This window comes from Benincasa hispida, chromosome 8 (assembly GCF_009727055.1).
Source record: "Benincasa hispida cultivar B227 chromosome 8, ASM972705v1, whole genome shotgun sequence".
Classification (NCBI taxonomy): Eukaryota; Viridiplantae; Streptophyta; class Magnoliopsida; order Cucurbitales; family Cucurbitaceae; genus Benincasa; species Benincasa hispida.
Window position 1 is genome coordinate 6643115 of NC_052356.1, and position 6000 is coordinate 6649114.

Genomic DNA, 6000 nt, shown 5'->3' on the forward strand with positions numbered 1-6000 from the left:
ACCACTTTTCCACTAACCATCCTTTCTTGTCGAAACCTGCAGGGACATGAATATTCATTCTTCTCACAGTGCTAGGCTAAATAGCACACTAAAAAAAGCTTCACTAAGAAGATTTGAACTTATTAGATAATTGAATGACTCATGAAGTTCCACGATCTTAGCATTGGAATATACAAAAGCTTGACCAAACTAACTTCAAACCATCACAAAGGGAGAAAGAAAGTTGAATCTTCTATTTGTAACTCATATCCAAAACCCACTCTCATACCAAATATAATAACCATCATAGGACAAGAAAGTCTCACAAAAATCCACAAAATGGCACAAAACAACTTGTTTGTGATGGCGGGAGAGGGCATGAGGTTAATCGGAGTGAAGTCTAGGGTTTTGGCATCGTGGGTGAGATTCGGTGTCCAAAGAGAGATTCAAGCAATCTGATACCGAAATTACATAAGATTGTATCCATAGTTTAGTATATTTATGATTTTGTTTAGCTCTCTAAGAATGTACTTCTCATGTGCCTATGGATGGATATTCTCTTTATTTCACTTATCCACCCATCTAAAAAAAAGATGATGAAAAAAAAAGATAAAAGACCTAGTAGTTTTAGAAATAACTCAATTGTCTTTAACTTGACGCTCTATGGAGTTGTGACATTTTAGAACGAGATCTCACCTTTGTCCCTAAAAAAAGCCTTTGCCAACCTTTTTCTTCTTTAGAGACTTCCAAATAATTATTGTTATTTGCTCCTTGCATGCAAAACTAAAAAACTTTATGCTTATGAATGATGATGATGATTCTGTTGTTAAGAAGTCTCTCGGTGAATTTTCTCTCATGCTTTTATGATGCTAACCCATGGAATAAAGTTGATAGGTGACAAAGAATCGCCACATTTTCACTTTGGTACAATGAAACATTGATGGAAGTCCAGCAAAACTATATAAATAGGTAGATTCTCTAGCATTTGAACATTCTTGAAGACGTTTTTGTTTTTTGGAAATGATCATATGCAGGCCTATGAAGTCTATGATCTTTAAAACCCTCCACTTATTCAATAAGATGAACCTATCATCAATCCTTTGGAGCTGCCATTCTTCCCCCATTCTCATCCATGTGAAGTTTCCAATGATTGTACAAGGATTTGTTAAGCCACTAATAGAAATAGACTTCGGTTGAACCACCTCATACTTTAAGCTATTTTATTGGCAGTTAACGTTTCATTCAATCATCGAACAACATTAAAATCCTCCGCCACAACCCAAATGCCTTGGTAGAGACTCGCAAAGATCATAAAGTTCCCTTAAAAAATTCTTCTTTCCATGAATGGAGTAGGGACATATACTCCAGAATCTCGACCAGCAACATTGTCATATTAACTTTACAACTTCAATATTGTTCTCCTTCCTCCATATCATGAGAATTCCATCCGTAGAATCCACAACATCAAAGAGTCAGCCATTCCACATCTTTTTAAGCCCCACATAGTCTTAGAGCCCATCTAAATTGACTTGAGGAAAAAAACGTTTTTCAAAAAACTTATTTTTATTTCAACACTTTTGATAAAAATCAATCAAAATATTCTTGAAGAACTATTTTAAGTGGTTATCAAACACTTTGATTTCTTCTAAAATGACTTATTTTTTAAATGAAACACTTGAAAATTACATAACACATTTCAAGAGATTATATTCATAAAGTCACCTATTGGGTTAACTCAACCATCTACAAAATTACATAACACATCCTCTACTTCGGCCTTGTCTTCTTTGACATTGTTTTCCATGTTCTAAGAAGGCTTGTGATTTCTCTAGGACTTTTCTCTTGATGTTTGTCCCTTTATTTAATGCTCCTCCCCATGAGTTCTCGGAATTTTTTTTAATCCTTTCAATTTCATTAGGGATTTTGAAAAATGAGTGGAAATAGCAACAAATATAGGTCAAAACATTGTTGTTTATTAAATAGTACTACCTTATCTAGTTTAATGCAAAGAATAAATGCTAGGATGAGAAAAAAACCTAGGTACATCTAAATGAGGTATTGATATTATTAAACCTTCAGTGTAAATGCTGGTAAGAACTAGTAAGATCGTTGTTAAGACCCTGACCTGTATTCTCACTGAACTACAAAGATCAACAAGGAACAAGGAAAGAAAAAGAAGACAATGATCTGATGGATAGAAATTTAGTAATGCTTCAAATACCAAAAGAACGTTCTTAACAATTGAGAAATAGTTCTATTGAAATGCAACATTGCAGACAAGAAATAAAAAAAGGAATCTCTAGGGCTTAGCATGATTCGGGAGAGTTGGGGAATTATATCAATAAAAGCTACCTTAGCCCTTATTTATCTCACAAAAAATGCTTGCCTTTCAGGTATCTCAGGTTGTCCTTTTAAAGGATGGATAGTGGTCTCCCTTAACCAAATTCACCTCCCACTTCCTCCTATGAAATCAAATTTTTCTCTATTGTCTCTTTTATAACAATTTCTACCTGTCTATTTCCCTTTTTACCCTTTCTTTTGTAGGTGTAAATAATTGGGGGTTTACAATACTGTCCCTCTCAAAATGCATCTTGTCCTCAAGATGAAATGTAAGGAATTGTTGTCTCATTGTTGGGGTCAACTTCCACGTAGCCTCACTTTCCGGTAGACTCTTTCATTTAACCAACCACTCTTGAGTTGCTAATTCTCCATTCCAATGTTAACACTAGTTTCGGCTTGTCTTGAAGTTCACACTCTTCAGATAGTATAGGGGGAAGGTTTTGCACCTGCTGTGCTTGCCCCAGCTTCATCTTAAGTTGAGAAACATGAAACATATTATGAATCGACGCTTCAGGTGGAAAATTCAATTGATATGCTACCTCCCCAATCCTGTCAATTACTTGGTAGGGTCTATAGAATCTAGGAAAGAACTTTTCACTCCTCTTCTGGGCCAAGGATCTTTGGCGATAAGGTCTGAGCTTAAGGTAAACTTCATCCCCAACTGCAAATCGTAATTCTCTTCGATGTAGATCTTCATTTTTCTTTATACGGTTTTGAGCTATTACCAGGTTTTCTTTTAGTGCGTTTAATGCCAAACATCTTTCCTTCAGTTGTTGCTCCACGATGATTCGTTGTTCTTTTGTCCCCATAATAGATTAGGGGTGGGTGTGGTCTACCATACACTGCCTGATATAGTGTCGTTCGGATCAAAATGTGGAAGGTGGTATTGATGCCATAGTTATGCCCATGCTAACCATTTATTCCATTGAGTTGGTTATTCATTACAAAAGCATCTCAGATATGTCTCAAGGCATCGGTTAACTCTCTCAGTTTGACCGTCCGTTTGGAGATGGAATGTCGTACTTCTTTTCAATTGAATTCCCATGGTGGTAAACATTTCTCTCCAAAAATTACTTAAGAAGATTGTCATGATCATTGGTTATATAGATTTGGGGTATGCCATGGTGTTTTACTACCTCTTGGATGAAGGCTTCAGCCACTTATTTAGCTGAAAATGGATGTTTGAGGTGGATGAAGTGCCCGTATTTACTCAATCAATCAACAACAACCAATATGGTGTCATACCCCCATGCTTTCGGTAAGCCTTCTATAAAGTCCATCGTCCATTCTTCTATAATCAGTTCTGTAATGGGTAGAGGTTGTAACAATTCGCCAGGTGACGAGAACTCCATTTTATTTCTTTGACAAGTTTCACATCCTTCCACATACTTTTGTATGTCAGTTTTCATACCTAGCCAGTATAATTCCCCATTCATTCTCTTGTAATTCCTCAGAAACCCGGAATGTCCCCCAACACAGAATCATGAAAAGTGTGTAATAGGGCTGGTATGATCGAGGATTTGCGCAGAAGGACCAATCTCTCTTTGTATAATAATCGGTTGTTCTTTCACTTGTAGTTTGGCTTCCCTTCAAGGTCTTTTTTCAATATGGATATTATTTGTTGAAGTTCCCCATCTTCCTCTACTTTTTTTATAATTAGCTCCATGTCAACAATAGCTAGTGCTATCAAAACATATGTTTCTATTGTAGGGGGTATACGAGACAGAGCGTCTGCAACCTTATTTTGCAACCCTGGTTGATAGAGTATTTCAAAATCATAGCCAAGGAGCTTGGTCAGCCACCTCTGAAACTGAGGTTGGACTTGTCACTGCTCGATCAAGAATTTTAGGGCCTTTTGGTCTCAAGTGACGGTGAATTTTCCCCTTAATAGGTAATGCCTCCACTTTTGAACTGCCAATATCACTGCCATAGGCTCCCTCTCATAAATGGACTTCGCCTATGCTCGGTGTGACAATTTCTGATTGAAGTACGCGATGGGTCGGTCATTTTGTGACAAGACTGCTCCTAAGTCGATTACTGATGCATCCTTTAAAATAACAAAAGGTTTAGAGAAATCTGACAAGGCTAACATAGGGCAAGACATCATCATATGCTTCAGTTCTTCAAACACCCGTGTAGCTTCTTCATCCCACCTGAACCCATTTTTTTGTAACAACTTTGTTAGGAGGGTTACAATACCGTTGTAACCTCTCACAAACCTTCTATAATACCCCGTGAGCCCTAAAAACTGCGTAATTCTGTCACATTTGATCGGTATGGCCACCTCAACATGGCTTTAATCTTTTCTCCATCCGCCTCAACACCTTGTTGAGAAATCTAATGCCCCAAGTACTGTATTCTTGTCTAACAGAAGACATTTCTTCTGGTTTGCATATAGCTTGTTGTCTCTCAATATATTGAATACCACTCCCAAATGAGTTTCATGAGTGGAAATATCAGGGTTGTACACAAGAATGTCATAAAAAAACACAAGAATAAATCGATGAAGAAAAGGGCGAAAGACCTGGTTCATGAGAGATTGGAATGTGGTAGGGGCGTTGGTAAGACCAAATGGCATCACCATGAATGGGAAAGTCGTTTTCTCGATGACACTCTTCCTCATTCAGATCTGATGGTAGCCTAACTTGAGGTCAAGTTTTGAGAACACAATTGCTCTATGTAGTTCGTCGAGGAGTTCTTCAATCACGGGAATAAAAAACTTGTCTGCAATGGTAACTTGATTTAGTTTTCTGTAATCGACACAAAAACGCCATCTCCCATCTTTCTTCTTAACCAGAAGCATTGGGATGGAGTATGGGCTTCGATTGGGACGGATGGATTATCCCTGCCGGCAACATTTCACTGACGAGTTTTTCAATCTCCTCCTTTTGTGCGTGGCCATACTTATATGGTCGGACATTGATGGGTTTCTGACCTTCCTCGGTTAGCATTCGATGCTCAATCGCCCTTTAAGGAGGTAGGGCGGACGATGTATCAAAAACATCCTCATTCTATTCTAACAATGCCTTAATCATCACTGGTAGCTTTGCGTGCTGCTAATGAACATCCTCTTGACTCTCACTCTGACCTTCCTCGATCTCTGGATGTTGAAATTCAACAAGGAACCCCATATCTTTTTCTTCCCACTATTTGGTCAATGCCTTAAACGACACTTTTGCCCTAGTGAGGGAGGGGTTTCCTTTGTAGGATCACGTGTGAGTCCCTTGACCAAAATGACATGGTCAAAGAAGGCCAATGAATGCCCATATAACCAGTAGTACATAACCAAGGCATCCCCAAGACCACGTTCATCTGTCCTAGCTCCATGGCCAAGAAGTCTGCTCTCACTACTGCCCTGGCAACCGTAGCTCAATTTCTTCGAAAATTCCCTTCCCTTTAATTGCAGTGCCATTCCCTATCACTACCCCAAATCTCGTTGGTTGTTTTAGGGGAAGATCTAATTTCCTCACAGTATTCTGATGAATGAAGTTGTGAGTCGCCCCCGAATCAATCAGCACCATCACCTTTTTACCTTTTATCTTGCCTTTCAGCTTCATAGTTCCTTTTGCTGAGAAACTGAGTATTGACTTCAACGTTAATTTAGCCTTTTCCACGACTTCGACGTTTTTTAGCTCGGGTTTTTCTTCCTCTTCTTTGACCTACCACCTCGGTTTCTTCTTC